This window comes from Petaurus breviceps, unplaced genomic scaffold (genome assembly GCF_028583685.1).
Source record: "Petaurus breviceps papuanus isolate PSGF00001 unplaced genomic scaffold, PetGlider_PUasm1.0 567, whole genome shotgun sequence".
Lineage (NCBI taxonomy): Eukaryota > Metazoa > Chordata > Mammalia > Diprotodontia > Petauridae > Petaurus > Petaurus breviceps.
The window spans coordinates 7,444,815-7,471,415 of NW_027186383.1; the positions used below are offsets into that span (position 1 = coordinate 7,444,815).

General features: G+C 43.5%; 1 long non-coding RNA gene across 1 annotated transcript in view; it reads left to right on the forward strand.

Moving 5' to 3' along the window:
- Positions 1–15,373: 15,373 nt before the first annotated feature.
- LOC138173250 (uncharacterized) overlaps positions 15,374–26,601 on the forward strand; it is a 40,901-nt gene continuing 29,673 nt past the window's right edge. Inside the window, exons 1-2 of the long non-coding RNA XR_011171352.1 lie at positions 15,374–15,595; positions 16,700–16,795. This is a non-coding gene — a long non-coding RNA (uncharacterized lncRNA). The remainder of the gene's footprint in view (positions 15,596–16,699; positions 16,796–26,601) is intronic.

The window sequence follows — 26,601 nt, forward strand, 5'->3', positions numbered from 1 at the left end:
TCCCTCTGGGGGTTTTCCAAATCATTGCTCTGGTTCCATCAAGGACACTGGAGAGCCTCTCAAAAGGGATCTATAAGTACTTGAAAATTTAGCCTAGTTATTATTAAAATAATAACCTTTAAAAAATTTATTTTTTGCAATTAGCAAAAGTCCGCCTTCTCTTCTTCCTATTAAAAAAGAAAATGAAAAAAATTGAAGAGCAAAAGGAAATTATCAGAAACTATTTTGCCCAATTATATGTTAAAAAAATGAATAACTTAGAAAAAAGAGATGACTACTTAGAAAATATGAAATGCCTGGATTAACAAAAGAGAAATGGATTAAGTAATCCAGTATCAGAAAGAGAAATTGAGCCCTAAATGAACTCCCAAAGAAAAGACTCCATAACCAGATGTATTCTCAAGTGAATTCCATCAGATACTCAAAGAAAAATCAATTCCAATACTACCTAAACTGTAATAGGAAGAAAAAGAATCCTTCTAATCTCGAAGATGCAAATTGGGTCTTGATACCTAAACCAAGGAGAAACAAAGCAGAGAAGGAAAAATACAGGCCAACATTCCTCATGAACATTGATGCAAAAGATGTCAAATAAGATGTTAGCAAGGATGCTACAACTTATTAGAAAAATTTAACATTAAGACCAGTCTGAATTTATGCCAGACATAAAGAAGACTATAAATATGACAAACCATGTTAATGATATAAATAATTATGTCAGTAAACAATTATATCAATAGATGCGGAAAAGACTTTTGAAAAAATTGAACACTCATTTCTAAAAATCACAGTAATAAGTGGACTTTTCCTTAATATTAATATTAAATGAGCCTTTCCTTAATATTAAATATCTAATTTCAAGAGTACAGTTTATGTAGTGGAGAAAATTAACAGGCTTTTCCACTAAGATCAGAGTAAATCAAGGATGCCCATTATCACTACTACTATTTAACAGTGCTACAAATGCTAACCATACCAGAAACAAGAAGGAAAAAGCAATTGAGGGAATAAGCAAAGGTAAAAAGAAAACAAAATTCTCACTCTTTGTTGATGATATAATGGTATACTTAACCCTGGGTAGTCAGCTAAATAATTACAATAATAATTAAATCAAGGTTGCAGGATATAAGATAAATAATTAGCATTTCTATAAATTCCTAAATAACCAACAAAACCCAGCAAGAAAAGCTAGAAAAAAATCTGGTTCAGAATAAGTAGAAGCTACATCTTTGGAAGCGCATCTTCTAAGACTTAGCTAGCATTCATTATGCATCTACTGTGTTCCAGGCACTGTGCTATGCTCTGAGGATACAAAGAAGCATACAGAGAGTCCCTGCCCTCAAGGAGCTCACAGTCTAACGTGGGGAAACAACATGCAAACAATTACATAAAAATCAGGAGGAATGGGGGGTAATCTCAGAGAGAAGGCGCTAAGTTTATAGAGGTTTGAGAAAGGTTTCTTGCACAAAGTGGAGCTGAGCTAAAAAGAAGCCAAGAGTTGGAGATAGGAGGAAGGGTGTTTGAGACATAAGGCGAAAGCCGAGAACTCTGTGGAAACATTTAAGTATTTGCCAGGTGCCAGACATTGCTAAGCACTGAGACTATAAAAACAAGCAAAAAGGAAAACAGTTGGGGCAGCTAGGTGGTGCAGTGGATAGAGCACCGGCCCTGGAGTCAGGAGGACCTGGGTTCAGATCTGGCCTCAGACACTTAACACGAAAACTAGCCATGTGATCTTGGGCAAGTCACTTAACCCCAATTGCCTTCCAAAAAGGAAAAGAGTCCCTACCCACAAGGGGCTTACATTCTCGTGGGCTAGGACAACACCCAAAAGAGGCTGCAAAGGGGGTGAGGGGAGACAGCTTCCCAGCACAGGGAAGTCAAAGCTGGCTAGTCTGGGCCCCTTCACAAATGGAGGCCTCAGTCTCATGCAGAACTCACCATTTAGAGAAGGGAGTGTGTCTTGTGGAGGAATAGAGAGACATGAATAAGTGGAGAAATATTAATTGCTTAGGGGTCAGCTGAGCCAATATAATAAAAATGTCAATAATACCTAAGTTAATTCACTTGTTCAGTGCTGTACCAAACTCCCCAAAGAATATTTTATAGAGCTAGAAGCAAAGGAAAAAATAGGCCTAATTAAAAGAGAAAAGGAAAATACATTTTGCTAAAAGATACCACAGACAATGAAGTAGTATGAAAAAAATTTACATCAGATTTCTCTGATCAATGCCTCATTTCTCAAACATATACTAAGCATAGAACTGAGTCAAATTTATAAAAGTGAGAACCATTCCATGGGAGCAATGGATAAATGGCCAAAGGATATGGACAGGCATCTTTCAGAAGAAGGAATCAAAGCTATCTACAGTCATATGAAAACATGCTTTAAATCACTATTGATTAGAGAAAAGTAAATTAAACCAACTCTGAGGTACCGCCTCACACCTATCAGAAATGACAAATGCTGGAGGAGAGGAGGGTGGAGCAGTGAGCTGATCCAACCATCCTGGAGAACACGTTGGAACTCTATCCAAAAGGCTCTAAAACTGTGCACACCCTTTGACCCAGCAATGCTACTACTAGGTCTGTATCCCAAAGGTATCAAAGGGAAAAGGACCTTAATGTACAAAAATAATTATAGCAGCTCTTCCTGTGGTAGCTAAGAATTGGGGACTGAGGGGAATGACTGAACAAGTCGTGGCCCATGATTGGGATGGAATATTGTTGTGCTATGGGAAGTGTATCAAAGAAAGAAGTGGGAAGGAGCAGCTCGTTTAAGGCCAGTCTGATGATATAAGTGGTGTTCAACACCAGGCGTCCTTCACCACGTATTCTCATTCACTGGCATAAAGCAGAGTCATTACAATTATGTCCCCCTTTTTATTGTTGCTGCTGTCCTTTCTGTTCCCATGAGTTTAGTCAGGTCATGTCATGATGATCTGTTTAGTGCTAGAGATTCAAATAAAGATGAGAAATGAACCCTGGCCCCAAGGAAATGGGTCTCATGAATGGGGAAGACGGGATGCCAACAATGAAGTATAAACAAGACCGACCCAGGGTAGATTGGGAACAGTTTCGCTGGGATGAAGGAGGATGAAGAAAGGCTTCTTTCAGAAGGTTGGACTTCAGCTGAGACTTGAGGGAGCATTGCAGGGCTGCCGGGGAGGGTTGGGAGAAGGACTGCTGTCCTCGAGGAGCCCCAAGGAAGCCAGTGTGGAATGGGAGAGCCTGTGAGAAGGCCAGAAGGGTCGGCTTATGAAGAGCTCGAGGAGCCAAACAGAGGATTTGAAATTTGACCCTGGAGGATACATAGGGATAGGATGCCACGGGACTTTACTGAATGGGGGAGAGGAAGAGACGTGGTTAAACCTGCCTTGTAGGAAGCCTAGTTTGGCAGCTGAGTGGAGGCTGGCCCGGAGGGGGCAGAGCTGAGGAAAGAAAGCCCACCAAAGAGGCGACCTCAGTGGTGGAGGGGCCTGCACCAAGGCAGGGCCAGAGGAGAGGTGGAGCTGCAGGATTTAACGACTGGCTGTAGGAAAACGGGAAAGAGTCGATCACGCCCAGGTTGTGAGCCTCGGGGCTTGGCTGGACGGCGGGACCCTCAGCAGTTGTTTGTCCTTCCTTCTGGAAGAAGACATCAGGGAGGTGATGCCGCTATATGCAAATGAATCGAATCGAAGTGAGGCAGGGCTGTGCAAAGGCACCAGCCTCACTTTCTCCTCCAGAGCCATTTGGGTCCAGGGGCCACATATGGACTACAGGAGATGGCCCCACCGGCCTCAGTGATAGAGAAGTCCAGAAGAGGGAGGGGTTTGCAGGAGAAAGAGGGATTCTGCTCTGGACATGTTGAGTTTAGGGTGTCTGCAGGCCATCTAAAAGGCAGCAGGAGAAGTGAGCCTGGAGGCCAGGAAGCAGTCACCTCTTTGGGCAGGACAAGCGGGTCTGAGGGTCATCTGCACAGAGATGGAAATATAAACCGAGTTCACCAAGGGAAACAGCAGAGAGGGAAAAAAGAGGGAGCCAGCACAGAGCCTCAGGGGACTCCCAAAGGTTAGCCAGCATGATGTGGATGAAAGTCTAGCAAAGGGACAGGCAGGAGAAAAGCCAGGAGAGAAGAACGTCACAAGAAGATGGGCTCAACAGTGTCAGAGACTGCCTGAACGTCACCAATCTGGCACTGATTCCCAGATTGCTGCAGCTCTGGACGCTGTGGTTTGGGTTGGATTGAATTTTGGTTGCGACCGAAGACTGGGCAGCGTCTGGCAACCACCCCAGCATCCCCAGTACAAACCCAGTTTTGTCACAGGGAATGATTTAAAAAAAAAAAAGTTTGAAGAAGTCTTTTTTTCTTTTTAAACCAGGATGGTCTTTATTTTTGTCACCCCTCCTTCCTGTGGGTGCCTCTAACAGAGCTGTCCTGGGTTCTCCTTTTACAATCTCTCCTTTGGTGACCTTGTCGATGAAAAAGTGGCTTTCAATTTGATAAGGGAAATTTGGGGAGCTGTAACTTTAAGTGAAAGATGAGTCACAGCGACTGGGGCAGGAGACAGGAGGCTCTTAATTAAGCCATTGAAAGGCAGAGGAATTAGGTACTGGAGGAAGCAAAGTAAAGACACAGCAGGGGGCTGAGAAACGCTGCCCTGGGAGCCTGAGAGTACGAGCAGTTCTCCTAACTGAAGGCTTCAGCCGGAAGATTCCTGACTGGTGGAGAGAAAATTAACTTATTGACCGAGAGCTACAATGCTCTTGAGCGCCCCCTAGACGTGGAGAGCGGTGTAGCTGCTTGGCAAGCGAAAGCGGCTGCTTTGGGATGCTGGTCACCTGGCAACCAGGGGATGTACTGTGTGGCCATGAACTTGATTCTGATTGGACAATACAGGGTCTAGAGGTCTAGGTGTTGCGGAGAGAGCCAGCGTGATGCGCTTCGTCCATCTCTAGCTTAAAGAAAACTGCTTTTCACACCAAGAGCGAACACTTTCTTAGCATCTTTTCAGGGCGATGGTTAATTGAAAGAATTATAAATTCCCCGTTCGAATAGACGAGAACAGAAAATGGTCCCTAGCTGAGGAGCGGGAAGGATCATGGAGTTTTGTGTGGGGACCAATAACTTTGAAGCCTACACTCTACAATTGTGAGTTACCCTGAGCACATGAATTTCCCTCCCTTCGTTTCCTTCCTGGTTTTCTCTGACTTCTCCGCAGCTATTGAGTGCATTGATGAGAAAGTATGATCCGGGACTAGGTGTGTATTGAGATGTATTTCATTACTTGTTGCTTTAATATATTAACATCTATGATGGTATCCCTTTTTATTTTAAAGTAAATGGTTATTTTTAAGCTATAAAAGCGTCATTACTGTAAGTGGCGAGTTGTGGAAAATATTGCTCAAGTGAGTATCATTCCTGCCTGCCGGACAGGACAAGACACATCTGGGACATTCCACTGCTGCACACTGCTCTTCTCTCTTGGCCCCTTCCTGCCTACAGGGGAAAGAGGGAGGCGGAGGGATGCCATTCTGTCACTGGTCCCATTGCCTGAGCTGCCTAATTCCCTGAGTGAATTCCACCTTGGGGCCAAACTCGAGGGATATTAACAACTGAAATCATTACACAATGATTAACAAACTCCCCATCATACCCTCCCTATCCCAGTGATTCTGAAACCTCCTCCCCACAGTTCAAAACCCATTCTCCTTCCCCCTGCCGCCATTCCCTTATTCTCGTCCCTCCCAACTTCCCCACACACACCGTGTCCCACTCTAAAGCCATCTACCCCTTCCATTGTGCTTAACGGAATGCCTGCTCCATAATTAACAAAATGACTTTCATCTGAAGTCTTTTCCTTGCCCGCTCCTTCCATCTGAGACTGAACTCGCTCCTGATTCCTGGTCACCCTTCCCATCACTGGTCGCATTTTCACTCATTCTCCTGATTCTGAAGTTAAAATACTTCTTGCCCCCACTGTCCCTTCTAAGCTGTCCCTCCATTACTATTACTAGTAACCTCTCACTTTTGTAGTTTGCTCAATCCACATCTACCACCCCATTAAAATTCTAGTGGCTGTCACCTACCAACCCCCAGAACACCCTTTCTTTCCTCAATGAGTTCGGTGCCTGGCTCACAACTGATGTGCCCTCAAACACCCTAATCCTCGATTTACTCATTTCCCATGACCTATTCCTCTACTCCACCTCATCTGTACACGGAAGTGGCCCTTCCTTTGAGCTTGCTGTCATCCACAAATGGTCGTGAACTCTGAAGTTCCTTTAACTGCACGACCTGTTGTCATTCTATCTCTCCCTCTGTCTTGTAACTGCAAGCTCCCATTCTTGATCTTCGCTGTGACCCCCAACCCCTTGACCATCATTCCTGCACTGGACACACTCTCCTCTCTCTCCCCCTTCTGGTTGCCTTGGTGAACCAGTTCAACACTACACTGTTCTCTTCTCTTAAATCCTTTGCCCTCTTCAGGATACTGTGAAGGAATTTGCCCTGCCAAGCCTTGGTTTTGGATTACTCCCACCACCTGGTCCCTTCATTCCTACCCCTCCTTCTCAACAAAGCTGGGGAAAATTACAAAACCATGATGATTGGGCTGCTATGGATTTTTGCTACATGATCTCAAGTGACTTCTCCGTGCAACAAGACTATTATTCATGAGAACAGACCCCAAAATCTGAAACGGTATTGAAAAGAATTGTATTAGGTCATTTGATAGGGGAGAGCAAGACAGAAAGGAGGTGTGGCTCCCTCTCATCTAGGCTTTGGAAGGTTTATATTCTATATGACTAAGACCAGGGTGCCTGCAGGGGAGCCACACATACACAGTTAAATAATTTTGCCAAGAGGGTAATGGGACCAAAACACAGGGGAACTCAAAACCCAAATCCTAGGTGTGGTAACCCAAAACAAGAATGCTTTGGGTAGATCCAAGACCTACAAAATATCTTGTAGCCATCTCCAGCATTTCTGGAGAGTTGATGGGGTCAAGTGACATTCTGAGCATGAACAACCTTTAATCACATAAGAGTGGATTTAAACAATATAATGATTTTTCCCAAACAATATAATAAATCCTCTTTCCCACACTATCTTATTATACCTCCCTAAATGGTCCACTATCCCATTCTCCACAGTGACTCTTTGAAACCTTTCTAACTTTCCACACACCTCTCACAGATCCCTACTCCCACCCTCTCAGCTGAGAACCTTGCCTCATATTTTATGGAAAAAATTGAGGTCATTCACCAAGAGCCCATCTTGCCTGTTTCTCATTTCACCGCACTCAGATACCTTCTGCCACTATCTCTGCCTTCACTCCATCTCACAAAGAAGTGGCGACAAATGATCCCATCATCTCCTGTCCCCTGTTCTTTGTCATACTGTCATCTCTATCATCCCCTACCCTTCAACTTAACCTTAATCTCTCCCTGTCTATAGATGATTTCCCTGCTGCTTATAAAACACACCCATTTCCTCCACCCCCCCTCAAAACCTCACTTTATCCATCCATCTCCTCTAACTACTGCCCCATATCTCTCATGTGTGTATGGATAAACTCCACGAGAAGACAACCTACAGTCTATGTCTTCACTGCTTTCCTTTCATTAGCTACTTTAATCTTCCCATTCCCCCTCCTGCCACTGATCTTTTTCAGCTCATTCTGTTCATGGCTTGTTCATACATTGTTATTTGCATTTTGTTTCCTCCCTCGGACTGTGAGTTCCTTGAGAGCAAGCAGAGACTTGTTTTTTCTTTTTGCCTTTCTCTGTATGCCCAGCACTTAACACATTGTCTGGGGCATTGGAGGCGTTTCATAAATGCTTACTGACTGTTGGCTGATCACTGACTGAAGCACCATATGGAAGCATTGTCTTGTTAGTGGCTTGTGATAAAGATAGAACAACATTTAAGGATATAGCTTAGCAGTGGCATCCATCAGCCCAAGGGCAGAAAGTTGTATAACTCATTGTGTATTGCTATATTTCTTTCCAAAAATACGGAACCATTGCATAGTACTAACAATTTTATATCATGCTAATTTATTCCTAACTCCACTACCATTACTTTTTTAAAAACGAGAGTCCAATATACCAAGATTTATATTCATACTTCTTTTGCATTTCAAAATATATATTTATATGTACACACACACACATATATATATATATATACAATTTTTTTTTTTGCTTTTTTTGGAGGGGGGAAGGCAGGGCAATTGGGGTTAAGTGACTTGCCCAAGGTCACATGGCTAGTAAGTGTTAAGTATCTGAGTCTGGATTTGAACTCAGGTCCACCTCGAGAAGCCTTTTCACATCATGAATGTGGCAGGCCCCCCCAGACATGAAGGTAAGTCATGTGGGGAAGCCCTAACTCTAAACGCCCCCACAAACTGGGCCCGTGAAGGTCCTGGGGCGTCTCTGCAGCTTTGGAAACGGTTAGCGTGGAGGGAGGGGGCGGAGGAAGACGCCGAAGAGCGGCAGTCAATGACATCACTGGTTCTTGTAGAGCGCATGCGCGAGGCCTGCACGCCGAGCCTTCCAGGCCCGGACTCCATTTCCCAGAAGGCCCCGGTCTCTTTAACTCCAGCTGGCGCGATGCATGCTGGGAAAGGTCTTTCTAGGTCTGGAAGGCAGGTTCCCCTCCTTAAGATTGCCAGGTCTGGGCTCACGCTGGGTCTCTGAATGAATAGAGACTGTGCGCAGGCGCAGTCCCGGATCCCCGCCCCGCCCCTAGCCCTTCCCCTCCCGGCTCCAGTAGATGTCTTTACGCCTGGACCTGGAAAGGCTGCGCATGCTCAGTATCGGCTTTCCCTCCCCTCGGTACTGGCTGCAGAACGGTCGGCTGGCGGGAGAGTGCGCATGCGCAAGGGAGGAAGGGCGGGGACGGCGCACACGTGCGAAGCCTCCAGTGTTCTACCAAGAGGGGGGAGAGGAATAGAGAGCAAATGTGGAGCGAGCGTGAGTGCGCGTGTCCTTGTGACTGCACGTCTCAATGAGTGTGTGTGTGTGAGTGAGGGGGCTTCATGTGCACGCAGAGGCTGGTGTGTAAGCGCGGGGTGTGAGTGTGTGGATGGGTGTGCCTGGGGGTGTTGGGGGTGTGCCCTAGAGCGCCCCCTGCGCCCCCTCCTGGTGCTGCGGCCGGGACAGTGCGGGGCGCATGGGGAGGTCCAGGGTCCAGCCCGGCCTGGAGCCCTCGGTCCTCCCGCCCAGGCACAGGACAGCGTGTGGGGGGGCAGCGGCAAGGATGGGCCGGGGGAGCTGCCCCGGGGCTGCAGGGCGCCCCTGTCCCTGGGCCCTGCGCCCTCCCGCGCCTTTGAGCAGGGGCCCTGACCGCGGGTCCGGCCGTGGCGGTGGAAGGCCAGGCGAAGGCAGGATGACCGTCAGGGCCAGCGGGCCTAGGAGTGTGAATGCTCTGGGGGCGGCCTCTGCAGACAGAGCAAAGAGGGGGCTTCGGGGGTGGGGGGCTTAGGCTTTTTTGTGAAGACGCCACGTCTCTGTCTCCAGGGGCCCAGAGGGACCAGAGCTCAGTGAGGCTCTAACAGAAAATTCTGACCTTTCTTGTCAGACAGAAAGCTCACACACCACATTAGCTAACGCGTGTCCACCACTGTGATAGTAATGGCAATTAAAGATTCCCCTGTATTGGCTTGGTTTTCAAACTGATTGTGTTAAAACCCAGAGCTTGTTAATCCCACCTGTGGGATGGACTTGTTGATGTGAAAAGAAAGTCTTGAACTGGGAGGAGCTGGTGACGTAGATTTGGAGAGACAAGAGAGAGGCAGAGGAACTTTTTGGAAGAGCACCTCGTGGAGGCAGAGAGAGACTGAGAGAATTGCTGGGGGACTTTTGAGACCTGCTCCCTGAGCTGCCAAGGACTGAGGAGACATGGCTGTTTTGCTGGTACTTTGTCTATTTTGATGTTGTTTTGCAAGATTTGTCCACTGGTGAAAGACAGTCCTTTTGTTGAAGAAGTCCTGGAACCTGGCTTTTGGTTAAGAAGCCCTGAGACTGTCCTGCAGACAGAGAGTGAATACTGTCCACTGGTGAAGGACAGTGCTGTTGTTGCAGGGGTCTGGGAACCTTTCTGTTGGTTCAGAAGCCCTGAAGAAGGATTTTCTTGTTGTATGTTTACAGAAATCCTGGGAGAGGGTTTTGCTAATGTTTTCAGGGGTTCTAGGACTGTTCTACAGACAGAGGATGAATTAATGAAGGGACTGGCAATGTATCTTGTGGCCTTGCTAAGCCTTGTCTCCCCAGGAACTAAGATTGCTGAGAACTTGCCTCCTGTCAAGATGAAGAAAAGACCTCCATTTGGGTATTAAGTGCTGTGCTTAAACTTGATGTAACTCTGGGGTAGATTCAGTTGTGATCCAGGGGTGGGGAACTTTTGACCTTTTTGTGTTCTATGGTTGAGCAAATGAATGTATTTTACTTATGTTTGGAAACTAATCTCCATTTGAGAAGAGGGGCTTTGTGATGGACTAAATGAAGGTACAGCCTAGGGGTGGAGTAGTATTTAGACCGGGACTTTGTAATTGATTGAATGATTGGAAGGTCCTGGGGTGGGGTAGTACTTGGAGATTATTTAATCACTCTCAGTAAATGCTGTATTTGGAATGATGTCATGTTTTGACCTTCTCTGTTCTTGGTTTGTCACTGAATAAAATGGAGAGCACCTATGCTGGTATTCTGAACCTTGGGAAGTTTCCTTTCCTTGGTGTTACAGTACAGCCTCACAGCCTGGCAAACATCTGTCTGAATGTGCATCACTTGCCAGGGAGGGCTGCTGAAAATCACCATAGCACCAGTGGGAGAAGTCAGACATCTGAATGTTTTCCTAGAAACTGGACTAGAAGACCTCAGAGGGCCCTTCTAACTCTAAAGATATTTTGGCTTCAAGGACTCACACCTCTGGGGGGAGGGCTGCTCACCCTCCTTTGCTGTATACCCATCTTCCAGCTCTTACCTGTGGCTCCAAGCAGGTGCCTCTTCCTGGCCCTGCAGTTCTAGTCTGATGCTTGGTTTTGAGCCCCACGTTTTAGAAAGGCTGTGGAAAAGAGAACAGGGGAAGCCACGAATGATAGTGAAGGGCCATAGATACTGCAGTTCAAGAAGAGAAAGATTAGTGAGGGGCGGAGCCAAGATGGCAGAGTAGAAGCACGACCTTCCTGCGGCTCCTGCTTCCACCCTCCCCAATCCATGTAAAAAGGGGACTCTAAACAAACTTTGGAGCTGCAGAACCCACAAAATGACACAGAGAAGCTAACCTCCCGCTGAGGACAGCCCGGCAGGCCAGCAGGAATCAGCTAGTGCAGTGCTCTGGGAGCCGAGCCCAGCACCACTCCGAGGCTTTAGCCCCAGGGCGGGCCTGACCAGCCACCAGCCAGAGGGATTCTAGATCAGCAGCAGCTGTGGCCGTTTCCAGATTTATCAATACATGGATGCGAAGGACAAGGTGAGAGGCCAGTGCAGTCTGGACTTTGGGACCCAGTAAGTGGGAGTGCGTGGCTTTTACCCCCAGGGTGAGAAACCACTGAGACGCCAGCACAGCCTGCCAGTGCCACGTGGTGGCTTCAGCTCCTGGCCTGCAGAGTGTAGGGGGACCAAGCACCAGTCTGAGGGGTCATCGCTCTTGCTTTAACCTGCTTGGATCTGGATTGCAGTCTAGGGTGGAGGTCCTGGGGTGTGTGTCCAGCTTGCCAGAGCATGTGGAGACCTCAGAGAGGGCACCATCTAATATCTCCGGCAGCTGAGAAAACCCCAGCGTTTGGGACGAAAACTCCCCTGTCTGGTGGCAGAGTCCTACTGTGGCAAAAAGCCCAAAAGTCAAATCATTGAGTGGCAAAACGAGTAGGCAAAGGAAACAAAGCAGACAGAAGATTCCAACATTACACTCCTATTTTGGGGATAAGAAGGAGCAAGGCATGGAACAGGAGGAAAACAGTGAAGTCAGAACTCCTGCACCAAAAGCTTCAAAGGAAAATACAAGCTGGTTACAGGCCATAGAGGACCTTAAGAAGCAGATAAGAGAAGTGGAGGAAAAATTGGGAAGAGAAATGAGAACAATGCAAGAAAATTATGAAATGAGAGTCAACAGCCTGACTGAAGAAAATAATACCTTAAAAAACAGTCTGACTCAAATGGCAAAGGAGGCTCAAAAAGGCAATGAGGAGAAGAATGCCTTAAAAAGTCGAATTTGCCAGATGGAAAAAGAATCTCAAATGCTCACTGAGGAGAATCATTGCTTCAGAATTAGATTGGAGCAAATGGAAGCTAATGACTTTATGAGAAATCAAGATGCTGTTAAACAGATCCAAACAAATGAAAGAATAGAAGGCAATGTGAAATATCTTATGGGAAAAACCACTGACCTGGAAAATAGATCCAGGAGAGATAATTTAAAAATTATTGGACTGCCTGAGAGCCATGACCAAAGTAAGAGCCTGGAAAGCATCCTCCAGGAAGTTCTCAAAGAAAACTGCCCTGATGTTTTAGAACGAGAGGGCAAAATAGAGGTTGGAAGAATCCACCAATCACCTCCTGAAAAAGATCCCAAAAAGAAAACTCCTAGGAATATTATAGCCAGGTTCCGGAATTCTCAGATTAAGGAGAGAATATTACAAGCAGCCAGGAAGAAACAATTTGAATATTGTGGAAACACAATCAGGATAACCCAGGATCTGGCAGCTTCTACACAGAGGGATTGAAGGGCCTGGAATGTGATATTCCGGAGGGCAAAGGAGCTGGGATTAAAACCAAGAGTCACCTACCCAGCCAAACTGAGTATCATGTTTCAGGGGGAAATATGGTCATTCAGTGGAATAGAGGACTTTCAAGGATTCTTGCTGAAAAAACCATAGTTGAATAGAAAATTTGACATTTAGATACAAGAAGCAAGAGAAGCATGAGAAGGTAAACAGGGAAAAGAAATCATAAGGAACTTATCAAAGTTGAACTTTTTTTTTTTTTAAGCACTCGGGGTTGGGTGATTTGCTCGGGGTTGGGTGGCCAGTTGTTGTTTCTGGGTGTGGTGCTGGGTGTCTGGGCCCGGATTTGATCTGGGTCATCAGGGCACTGGAGCTGGTGCTCTTGCTTGCTGAACCACCTGGCCAAAGTTGAACTATTAACATTCCTACATGGAAAAACAATAATTGTAACTTATGAAACTTTTCTCAGTAGTTGAAAGGATTAGAAACATATATATATATATATGTCTTTATATGAGGGTATGCGGACACATGAATACATATGTGAATGTGTGTATATACTTTTACAGGTATACCTAGAGAGAGGGCATGGGACCAATTTAACAGGAAGGGATGATACTTAAAAGGTGAAATTAAGAGGTGAGAGGAATATAATGAGAGGAGATGGGGAAAGACAGATTGGGGCAAACTATTTCATACAGAAGAGGCAAGGGAAAATGGTTACAATGGAGGGGAAGAATAGGAAGGCAAAAGGGAATAGGTTAACCTTATTCCTATTGAATCTGGCTTGAGGAGGGAGGGAAATACACACTCAATAGGGGATCTCACCCTCCAGGAGAATGGGGGGAAGGGGATGTGAGGGGGGGTGATGGAAGGGAGGGCAGGCTGGGGGGGAGGGAAGTTGGAAGCACCCACTTTTGAAAAGGGACAGGATCAAAGTAGTGAATAGAACAAGTGGGAGGTGGGATAGGAGGGAGGGAAATATAGTCAGTCTTTTACAATCCATCTACTACGTTATTGTTTTGCATTAGCCGCACATGTGCAACCTATACTGAATTGCTTGTCTCCCCAGTGGGGGTGGGTAGCAGGGGGGGGAAGGGAATGAATCTGGAATTGAAAGTTTTAAAATCAAATATTCAAATATATATGAAGAAGAGAAAGATTAAGGGGAACATGAAAGCTGACCCAGAAGGAAGAGGGAGTGGGCTTGTTGTGCTCATCCCTGTAGGGCTCGAGCCTTAGGCAACAGCATTTCAGAAGGAAATATCTGATGGCAGAAAAAAATTCCCAACAGAGCTGCCAAAACAGGGGACAGACTGCCTCAGGATGCCTCAGTACCCCCTTCCTGGAGGTCTCTGGGAAAAGTCTGGCTGCCCACTTTTCAGGAATTGTGGACACAGGAAGGACTCTTTGCTGCCTCCAAGGGCCCTGCCAACGCTGAATCTCTAACATGGATGGCATCACCTCCTAAAACAATGGTGAGCAAATGGAAGGAAAACCAACTTTGGGGGAAGCTTGGCATGAGACTTCTCAAAGCATTTGTGGCTGAAGCAAGAATGAGAACAAAAAACACCACAGGAAATGTCTGTCAGAGATTTTAATGGTGCAGGTTAAGCCATCAGTGACATTCCAGCCACCACATTTGTACTGCGTTATTGCAATCCCTCAGGAGCTCTATGATTGAAGAAATGGCATCTTTTTAAAGGAAGAAAGGTGTCTAGTGAAAGAGATCGAGAATAGAAAGTGTGTGCCCATCCTTGAACCTGCCCTGTTTTGAGAACAGTGAGGGATCGGGGCTGCCGATCCAACAACGAGCACTTTCTCGCTGCCTGGAAAAGATGTGGTTGTTATTACTTCTGGAAAATACCAGCCAGCATTGGCTGGCCCATCTCTTGTCATCTTTGCCAATTGTCTAGGTATGTAGGTGTGAGCCACCACATCAGAGTTGGTCACCGTGTCCCTTACATTCTGAGTAATTTGGAGCATCCTTTCATTCTGTTAATATTTTTCAGATTTTCTTTTCAGAACCATTCATATCCCTTGATTGTTTATCTATTAGAGAATGACTTTTGACTATATGTGCATGTGTGTATATTTATATACATGTGTGTATTTATATATGTGTGTGGGTGTATCTATATATGTATATATCTACAGATACACACATGTGTATTATATGTATGTACACACATACACATATATCTTAGTCTATATGTGTTGGGCTGCAGGCCCTTAGAGAATATGGGTAAAAAGAATTTTTCTTACGGGTCACACAGGTCTTGGAGGAAATATTTCCCTTAGGACATATTGCAGTGTTTTGCCCATTCCATGTAGTTAATAAATGGAATTTGTAACATTGGGTAATGGGGAAGTGACTTTTATTCCAGGTCATAGTACACAGGAAGCAGTGATCAGCCCTTCGGGTTTGGGGACGATGCTGTGGGATCGTGCCTTCGAAGTCAGTCTGCCCAGAAGACAGTGTTCAGTGATAGGAAATGATTGCTGTGATGTAGCTAACGATGAATTAATATTTGCAGCGTTATTGTTGCGTATCTGATTGTGAGATGAAGGCTGATGCTCTGGCTGCTTTGCAGCTTAAGGTGCATGATTTTCTTGGTGTTTGCTTCTGGAGAGGATTCATCACAGGACACATCACATCTTAAACAACTGAAAAAACCTATTCAGAGCCCACTGGCTGACGTCCAAACTGAGGCGGGCTGTGATTAAGTAATCAGGTTCTATTTGAAGCAGCAGCCCCTGCTTAAGCAGGAATGCGATTGCTTCAGGCATCAGTGATACCCAAGGCTGTGTCCTGGACTTCACCGGGGAGGATCCTGCTCCGAGGGCCAGGATGTTGGAGAGCCCTGAGAACCTGGGCTCCGTGGGTGAGCGTACCTGTCTCCCGGGGAGTCTTTGCGGGCTCCCTTGGTGCACACTGTGGGCAGTCTGAAATACTGAGCTGAGTTTGGCTTACTCTATATAACAGATGGAAGGGCGCCCCAAGCCCTTTGTTGGGCATTAGACAGAATATTTCTGTCCCCAGGATAAAGGTCCTTGTTTTGCACAGATTGTTATCCCATAGGTTCATTGGCTCCCTCCTGTAGATGACTTAAGTCCTTTGGCATTTTAGAGACTCCTTCATTCGGAAAGCTTTTCCTCCCCCTCTTCAGGGATTTTTCCAGGGACTTTCCCTGGAGCTCTCGTCTGCGTGGTTTATATTTTTTCTAGATTGGATGTTACAAATGGGCTTTGCTCTGCACACAGTCAAGGCTTAATGGAAGTGTTATGAATGTAAAAAAAAAAAAATACAAGTCCCAGGGACGATCACAGATGGCAGAGGTAGCCTTGCTGCTAGGGTGCTTGAAAGTGCCAGTGGCTTCTTGTTGCTCCTAGAACCCAGGGGCCAATCCCCCAGTTTGCACTCAGTGCCTTTCAGTGTCTTCCCAGGGTACCGCTCTTTTCCTTGTTCTCCGGTTAAAGTTCCAGCTTTTGTGTTTTTAAATGTTAGGACACATCCCCACTCCTCTCTCCAAGCCTTTACTCGACTCCTGCTACCTCCTGAACTATGATGCCTTTCTGGTGCCCAGAACTTCCAGTGCCCCCTCCCCCAAATTACCTTGTGTTGATTTTCTCCATTTTAAATCTACTTAAATGCTCAGATATAATTTTAGTCCATAGAAAATAGCTCCTTGTGCCCAGTGATTATTTCCCATTTTTCTTTGTGCCCCCGCTGCCTACTGCAGTGCCTGGCATACAGTAGGGGTGCTTAATGCCTATTGATTGGTTGAGACATGCAAAGCTCAAATGGGATATGCATGGAAAGGTTTCATGGAGTGGGTCAGAGGCAACTGTGGTCTTTCTGGGGCCCTCCTCAAAACACTAAATGGTACACTGAGGGCACCCTCCAGTGCTTTCTTTCCTGCCTAGGATAGAAATGAATTCTTTGCTTTTTGTTCCTAGACCTTTCCCATGTATATCTCTCTGTATAGGGCTTCCAGTTTCCAATATGGATATACTCTCCCAGTTAGAGAGAGAAGCAACATCATGGTGGCCTGAGGAAGGAGGCCCCAGAAGCCTTTGTCCAAGTAAGTGAGTGAAAAGTGTGGAAGCTACTGTGTCTTCTCAGATTGATGGCCCCACCTTTGCAGGATGGATGGTGATTTCTCCTAAAGGCCCTTAGTCTCATTTGTAATTTCTTATGGCTTAATTACATGTAATCCAGTTCATACAACAAATTTGTTTGCGTAGATTCCAAGTTGTTTCCATTTACACAATTTTTAGCTACTTTCCCCCCTTGCTTTGTGGTATTCCAGTCTGTCATTCCCCAGAACATCATCGTCATCATCATCTTCTTCTTCTTCTCCTTCTCCTCCTCCTCCTCCTCCTCTTCCTTCTTTCTTCTCTTTTTGAGGGGGGAAGGTGGGACAATTTGGGGTTAAGTGACTTGCCCAAGGTCACACGGCTAGTAAGTTTTAAGTGTCTGAGGCTGGATTTGAACTCAGGTGCTCCTGACTCTAGGGCCAGTGCTCTTCACTGTGCCATCTAGCTGCCCCAATATGCTGTTCCTTTTGAGTGTTGTTTTTTTATGACATTTATAAATACCTTCATTACCCTGGAATAGAATTCATTTAATCCTGGGCAGCCAGGTTTCTTGTTACTTTCTGCTTGCATCTTGGGCTTCAGTGCTCCCAAAACAGTTTTGAGTTCGGAAGACCTAACTGCCTGTGTGACCTTGGGCAAGTCACTTAGCCTTTGCCTCAGTTTGTTCAACTTTAAAGTGGGGATAGATAATAACAACCGGCAGAATTGCTGTAAGGTGTTTGTAAATTGCTTAGTGTGCTGCCTGGCGCTTAGAAGCATTATGTAAATGTTAGCTTGTCTGAATCGTCATGGAAGCTGTTCTCTTGGATGGGAGAGACACAAACCAGAGCTTGTTCTCAAGCTCACTCCTTTTTCTCAGCACAGCAACGGTGTCTGGTGACATTCTTTGTTCAGTTTCTTTTAGATTTCTGGAGTCAGGAAACCAAGTTTGAGATGAAGAACTGCACAGTTGCCTAAAGGTCTCAGTGCCGGAACATCAACTGTGGCAGTCCGGCATGGGAGAAGTGGAGGAATGCGGTGTTCATTTTGTAAAAGAGATGAGACAGCCCAGAAGAGTTACAGTCATTCAGAGAAAAACTGAAAAAGAATACCGTACCTCCTTGTGACCCTTTTGGGAGAAATCTGAGTTTGGGGTCAGATTTTCATGCCTTAAGGAGAGGGGTAATGAGAGAAAGCCTCCATAAACATGAGATACTTGGAAAAACTTAGGGGTTTTCCAAACTTCCTTGCATGTCATGCAGTAGTCTCCTTAGAGAAGATCTGTACTATCTCTAGCACATGCAGGAAGCCCTCTAGTTACCACACAGACACAGTTAAATTTCATAGGGTACATGTTGGAGAAAGTCTGCATGAATCCAGTGAATGTCAAAAAAACCTTTGGGAGAAGAGCAGAACTGACTGGACAGCTAAGAATTTGTACAGGAGAGAAGTGTAAATGTAATAATTATGGGAAAGCCTTCGCAGGAAGCAGGAATTTATATTAGAGATGAACCATTTAAAAGTAATTAACATGGGAAACCCTTGAGGCAAAGAGGATGCCTTCTTACCCAGCAGAGAACTCATATGGTAGAAAAACAATGTGCATGTAGTAAATGTAGGAAAAGCTTCAGCCAAAAAGCAAACCTCATTCAATATCAGGCAACTCACACAGGAGTAAAACCTTTTGAATGTAATGAATGTGAGAAGGCCTTCAATTGGATAGAAGTTGGGAAAACCTCAATTCAAATCCTGCCTCAAATAGTTACTAGTTCTGTGACTTCAGGTAAGTTACTTTCTCTTAGCCCTGGTTTCCCCATCTGCAAAATGGGTAGCATAAGAGCATTTACCTCATAGAATTATTGTATCTAATGAGATGTGTGTAAAGTGCTTTGCAAACCATAAAAGTAAATGCTATCTACCATATTTCCTTTTGTGATAAGATTTCTAAATTGGTCCATCAGAGGAATGTGGAAAAGTCAGAGATGTAGCCTTGACAATGGTGTGGTTCAATAGATCCTGAATAGTTGGGACAGTTAGCTGCAAGAGGTTGTTATCAGTGATTTGACATCATATTGGCAGCCCTACAGTAAAGTGCTCCAGGGTTCTGGAGGTGTTTGAATACTGGTAGAGACAGATGCCATATTCATCAGATCTGGGATTAGGAACATCCTGGATGATGGGTCAGGATCCAACAAGATCCACAGCCTAGAACATTTTATGGAACTTCAAAGGTTGAGTGTTTTTAGGAATAATTGTTAAGTCTTGCATTTGAATTTTTTTTTTTAAATCTTCCAAATTCCAAGATCGGGTAGCATGGATTCTTAGTAATTTGAAAATATGTGGGTTTTGGGGAGAGTTGAATTATAAGCTTTATATGAGGAGTAGAGCACCTGGGCAGCTGAAAAATGTAATGACATCTAAGTTGTATTAAAAGAGAGGCATAGAGGGGTGGCTAGGTGGCACAGTGGGTAAAGCACCGGCCCTGGAATCGGGAGGACCCGAGTTCAGTTCCGGCCTGAGACACTTAACACCACACAAAAAATACTAGCCGTGTAACCTTGGGCAAGTTACTTAACCCTAATTGCCCTCCAAAAAAGGCAAAAAAAAAAAAGAGGCATAGGGGGCAGCTAGGTGGTGCAGTGAATAGAGCACCAGCCCTGGAGTCAGGAGGACCTGAGTTCAAATCCAGCCTCAGACACTTGACACAAAAACTAGCTGTGTGACCTTGGGCAAGTCACTTAACCCCAATTGCCCTCCAAAAAAGCAACAAAAAAAAGTTTTAAAAAAATATTTGTTTTAGTTCATTTTAAAAAGGACATCTGCATGCTGATTTGTTCCAGAAGAGAGCAATCCAAGGTGGTGAAAGGTTTTGGGTCCATGCCATATGAACATCTGGTCATAGGTTTGGAGTGATTTAACCTAGAGAAGACTGGGGGAAAACATTACAGCCATCTCTGAGTATATGATAGATTATGTGGAAGAGCCATCGAACTTGTTAAGTTTGGCTCCAAAGAAGAGAACCTACCCAGAAAAGCTGAGTCTAACCCTTCAGGGGAAGAAATGGATATTTAATGAAATAGAGGACTTTCAAACATTCATGATGAAAAAAACCAAAGCTGAATAGAAAATCTGACTTTGACATATGAGGCTTAAAAGAAGCATAAAAAGGTGAACAGGAAAGAGAAGTCATAAGGGATTCAGTAAGGTTAAGCTGTTTGCATTCCTACATGGCAATATGACACTTGTAATAATGATGACCATTATTAGGAATTTAGAAGGAGTATACAAAGACAGAGGGCACAAGTATGCTGGGATGATATCTAAAAAATTAAAATTAGGGGGTCACAAAGATGTATGATTACAATGGGATAATTACAAAAAAAAAAAAAACTGAGGACGGGCAGCTAGGTGGCGCAGTGAGCAAAGCTCCAGCCCCCAGAGTCAGGAGGACCTGAGTTCAGTTCGGGTCTTAGACACTTAACACCCACCAAAAAAAAAAAAAAAACTAGCCGTGTAACCTTGGGCAAGTTACTTAACCCCAATTGCCCTCCAAAAGGCCAAAAAAAAAAAAATGAGGAGCAAGAAGAGATGCACTGGGAGAAGGGGGAAGGGAAAGATAGAATGGGGTAAATTACCTCCCATAAAATAGGCACAGAGGAGCTTTTACAGTGGAGGGAAAGATGGAGGGGGTGGACAATGCTTGAATCTAATCAGAATTCACTCAAATAGGAGTAACACATTCAGTTGGGTATAGAAATCAATGTTATCCTACAGGAAAGTAGGAGGGGAAGGGGATTAGAGAGGGAGCCTGAGAGAAGAGAGGCTGGTTTCAGGGAGGCAGTAGTCAGAAGCTTCTGACTAGTTGTATTGAGAATACAAGTCATTCTCCAGTCATAAACAGGCAGTTTTCAGATGAAATCAAAGCTATCTATAGACGTATTAAAAAATGCTCTAAATCATTTGATTAGAGAAAGGCAAATTAAAGCAACTTTGAGGTACTACTCCATACCTATCAAATTGGCTAACATAATAGATAAAGAAAATGACAAATGGGGATGGCCAGGTAGCACAGCGAGTAAGAGCACCGGCTCCAGTGTCAGGATGACCTGGATCAAATCTGGGCTCAGATACTCAGCACCACACCCAGAAATAACTGGCCATGTAACCGTTACTTAACCCTGATTGCTTAAAAAAAAAAAAAGAAAGAAAAATGCATCCACCTTGAAAAAGAACTGATGAAGTCTGAATGTAGATCAATCACACTTTTAAAAAACCATGTTATTTTTCTTGGATTTTTTTTGTTTGTGTTTTCTTTCACAACAAGACTAATATGGAAATGTTTTGCATGACTGCACACGTATAACCTATATCAAACTGCTTGCCTTGTCGAGGAGGGAGGAAGGGAAAGAATTTGGAACTCAAAAGTTTTTTTTTTTAATGTTAAAATTGTTTTTATATATAATTGAAAAAAATTAAATATAAAAAAATAATCCCAATAATCTCAGTGTCATAAAAGTTGAACAAGTTTAGGTAAGCAGAGTCATCATCTCATACATCTAAGAAAACAAACCTAGTTAGACTGAGTAGGTAAATTAAGTCAGGTTGCAGATTAAGCTATATTTAAAGGGTTCACAATAGGCCAGTTGAGAAGAGAGATTTACATATCACCAAGGTAACCGATAAAACTCAGAGTCAGGAAAATCACACAGCTAGAGGAACTAACAAATAACTAAGTCACTTTGGGGAGCTCAAACTCCCCTTTGGCTTCTACCTGAGGAATGTAAAATAATTTTCCCATAACACTTATTCCATTGAGTCAGATTCTGGTCACACGAGGTTAATATTAATAGAAGACAGGCTTTTAACTAACCAAAAGTTGCAGGAGAAATGGTCCTGATCCTCCAACAATAAACAATAAATGCCCTGAATTTGGACATATACCCCTGCAGGCAAACATGAGCAGCAGGAAACATCAAATTGAGAGTAATAAAATAAGATCATCAGTATTAAGTAACATAAGGTCTTGTTCCTGGTAACCCACTCCTAATGTCCATTTTTTTGCTTTTCCAAAATTATATTTCGGATTCAAACGCCAGAACACAAATAGGGAATAGAGAAAAGAAACAAAAATATATCATAAACTTAAATGTTGGGACTTAAATACAAAGTTAGAAAGAAATAAAAGCATGTCGTGTGCATAGCAGAACATAAGAGAGGATTCAAAATATGTAACAATAAATGTTCATTTCAGGAAAGCCTATATGATAAATAACACTCGTGTTGAGAATTGTCCCTCTTTCCTTTGCTTCCTTGTGAGTTTTCTTTTGTTCTCTGCTGGGAACTTTTTTGCTTTGGTTTTTCCTCTCCCTCCAAATCCCCCGCTCCCCCACCAAAGGCCACAATAAATCAATCAAGTTTAGATATGTTTCTCTATAGCTATAGACATATACATAGGCATGTGTGTATATGCATACATATATAGACATATACATTCCCAAACCTATTCTACTCCTGATCCGTGTTTTTATGTGTATGCGTGTCTCTTGTTTCCTGTCCCTCCTGCCTCCTCTACTTTACTTTTACTCACTACCTTGCCTTCTATTATATTACTTGCCTACCCCCTCCAAAGTATCTCTCCCCTATCCTCCCATTACCATAAATCTAAACACCCTTCTATACCTCTATTTACCTATCCCCTCACCCTCCCCACTAAAAATCCTTCCCTTGTCCTCTCCCCCGTCTCTATGCCCTACCGTTTTATTTCTTCTGTATTTAGAAGACTTCTATACTCTTTCAAATATATATGTATTGTTTCCTCTTAATGCCCATTCTTGATGGAAGTAGTTTACAGAACTACCAACCCTCCTCCCCCATCTAATTCCCATGTATCTATTCTTCCTCTTGCACCTCATTTGTATAAAATAATTACTCTTTTTAGCTGTTCCTAAATGGTTTTGCTTTTTAAATTCATATCATGCCCAGGTTTTCCCAAGTCCTTCTTATGAACTGCCCAATTATTAATAAGAATCTTAGACATAAATTTTATGCTTTACATATATAAAAAGTAAACATTCTGTCCTTATAGATACCTTATAATCAGTCTTTGTTATGTATCATACTTATATCGGTTCTTGTATGTCAAATCATCTATTAAGTTCAAGGGATTTTGTTTTTGTTTTGTTTTTTGGGTTTGGGGTTTTGTTTTGTTTTTTTGCTTTTTGGAGGGGGGAGAGTAGGGAAATTGGGGTTAAGTGACTTGCCCAACGTCACATGGCTAGGTTTTTGTGTGTTTGTGTGTGTCAAATGTCTGAGGTTGGATTTGAACCCAGGTTCTCCTGACTTCAGGGCCAGTGCTCTACTCACTGCGCCACCTAGCTGCCCCAAGTTCAAGTTTTTTTTTAAATAAAGTCTTGAAAATCTGAGTTTACCAAATGTCCATTTTTCTTCATTCAAAATAATAACTTTGCAAGGATATTTTTGGCTGGAGCCCCAGTTCTTTTGCCCTTCAATATGTGTTCTAAGACTTGCAGTCCTTTAAGGTTTCTGCTGCTAGGTCTTCTGTAATTTTAATTGTGGCACCATCATATTTAAATTGTTTTAATCTTGATACTTTTAATAGTTTTTCCTTGAGCTGGGGATTTCAGAATTTAACTGATTTTCCCATGAGTTTTCCTCATAGGATCTCTTTTAAGTGGTGATCAATGGATTTATTCTATTTCTACTTTCCCCCTTGTTCTATAATGATTCTTTAATTATTTCTTGTATTATTGTATCAAGGTTCTTTTTTTGATCATAACTTTCAGTTAGTCCAATTATTTTTATATTTTCTCTTCTTGATCTATTCTCCAAATCTGTTGTTTTTCTTATAAGATGTTTCACTTTCTTCTATTTTTTCATTATTCATATTTTGTTTAATCATTTCCTGATCTCTTATAATTTCACTGGCTTCTCTCTGCCCAATTCTAATTTTCAAGTTGTCATTTTCTTCCTTAAGATTCTGGACCTCCTTTTCTGTTGGTTGACTTTCTTCCTTTCATAGCCTTCTTGTTTTTCTTGGATTATTCTTATTTTCTTTTTTAGTTTTTCCTCCATCTCTGTCATTTGATTTTTAAAGTCTTTTTTAAGGTTTTCTGTAAATTCTTTTTGGTCAGTGACCATTTAATATTACTCTCCGGGGTTTTCTTTACTTCAATTTCCTCCTCTGAAGATGAACCCTGGTCATCTCTGTTTCCATAATAGGTTTCTATGGTTGAATTATTTTTCCTTTGCCTGTGCATTTTTTGTGTTGATAGCTTAATTATTTGTAGTCACCTCTAGCCCTAGGGTATGGGACATGGTGCCTTTTGTCCCACATCTTCAGTTCTTCCCTCTAGCCTGAAACCAAAGCCAAAACTCCAACCTCCTGTAAATCCCCACAGTCAGGAGCTTTCTGCCCCACTACTTCTGCACCCATGGGTGTGTGCTGGTTCCTTCTCCTTCTCCCTCCCCCTCCCAATCCCCTTCACAGCACAGCTGGGTCTGGCATTCCTGGTCAGCAAAGGTTCCCTTGATCTTCCTGGGCTCAAATGGCCAACTCCCCTCACTTCCCTGAGGTAAAAGTTCAGCTGGGGCTGAGGCAGCAGCTCATACCAACTAACACCAGGTCTTGCTGCTTGTTGTTTAAGAGGCTAGAAGCTTGCTGTTAAAATGGAACCTAGCCTGGAGGCGTTCTTCACCAGGACCAAACCTAGTCCTGGGATTTTTCTTCTGATCTTCTCAAATTGTCCCAGGAGGACCTCAGTTATGGCCCTGTTCTTACTTATCTCTACCCACACTTTGTTCACCCTAAGGTACTATTTTAACTCTCTTGTGGGGGAGAATCTTAAAAGCTAAGAATTCTCTGACCTACTCTGCCATCTTCTCAGAATTCTCCCTCCTAATGTCCATTTAATCAGCATATTTCATTTTGGGTCTTTGCTGTCCCATAAAGCCACCTAGTCCTTGGAAACATTTTCCATTGGAAATTTTGGAAAAGGCTTTGTTCACAAAGCAGCTCTGATGGATGTTCCTCCAACGGAGCCACTTGCCTGGTTCCAAGTTACTTACAAAGGTTCCCTAGGCAATGCCACAAAAACCTGTTAGTGATAAAAATTGATGTAACTTAGTAAGGCCTAACACAACCTCTTAAATTTGGTTTTCCAGTAACTCCTTCATGTGGAGAACATCAGTTTAAACTTTATGGATATAAACTTACACTTGTTCTTTTGTCATTTTTCCTAATATAAACATTTGAAAGCCCATCTTATACATGTATCTTAGTTCTTAGCAAAAAAAAATCTAATCTTTATACTTTTCCTAAACACTAAATAATTATTATTCATTTTAAATCAAAATGTACCCAATTAAATGCTTGACAGATTTTTTTAGTCATAATGAAAATAGTCTCTAAGTGACCGCTGAAGTTCATAATTTCATAGCATTCTCATCCAAAGAGGAATTAATTTTTGAATAACACCAATGGGGATCATTGTTCTTTTCTTTTTTCTTTTTTTAAGCTTTTATTTAGTATTTTAGTTTTCTCCAGTTACATGTAAAAACTATTTTTAATTCCTTTTTACAACTTTGAGTTCCAAGTTCTCTTCCTGCCTCCCTCCCCACCCCCACTCCCCACTGAGAAGGTAAGTGTGATAGTAATGGCAATTAAAGATTCCCCTGTATTGGCTTGGTTTTCAAATTGATTGTGTTAAAACCCAGAGCTTGTTAATCCCACCTGTGGGATGGACTTGTTGATGTGAAAAGAGAGACAATAACTGGGAGGAGCTGGTGACGTAGATTTGGAGAGACAAGAGAGAGGCGGAAGATCTTTTTGGAAGCAGCAATTCTCTTAGTCTCTCTCTCTCCGCGAGGAATGTAATGTAATGCCAAGGAAAGGCAACTTCCCAAGGTTCAGAATACCAGCATAGGCGCTCTCCATTTTATTCAGTGACCAACCAAGAACAGAGAAGATTAAAACATGACATCATTCAAAATACAGCATTTACTAAGTGTGATTAAATAATCTCCAAGTACTACCCCACCCCAGGACCTTCCAATCATTCAATCAATTACAAAGTCCCTGTTCTAAATACTTCCCCACCCCTAGGCTATACCTTCATTTGGTCCACCACAAAGCCCCTCTTCTCAAATGGAGATTAGTTTCCAAACATAAGTAAACTACATTCATTTGTTCAACCACAGAACACAAAAAAGGTCAAAAGTTCCCCACCCCTGGATCACAATTGAATCTACCCCAGAGTTACATCAAGTTTAAACACAGCACTTAATACCCAAATGGAGGTCTTTTCTTCATCTTGACACGAGGCAAGTTCTCAGCAATCTTAGTTCCTGGGGAGACAAGGCTTAGCAAGGCCATAAGATACATTGCCAGTCCCTTCATGAATTTATCCTCTGTCTGTAGAACAGTCCTAGAGCCCCTGAACACATTAGCAAAGCCCTCTCCCAGGATTTCTGTAAACATACAACAAGAAAATCCTTCTTCAGGGCTTCTGAACCAACAGAAAGGCTCCCAGACCCCTGCAACAACAGCACTGTCCTTCACCAGTGGACAGTATTCATTCTGTCTGCAGGACAGTCTCCAGACCCCTGCAACAACAGCACTGTCCCTCACCAGTGGACAGTATTCACTCTCTGTCTGCAGGACAGTCTCAGGGCTTCTTAGCGAACAGCCAGGTTCCAGGACTTCCTCAACAGGACAGTCTTTCACCAGTGGACAAATCTGGCAAAACAACATCAAAACAGACAGACAAAGTACCAGCAAAACAGCCATGTCTCC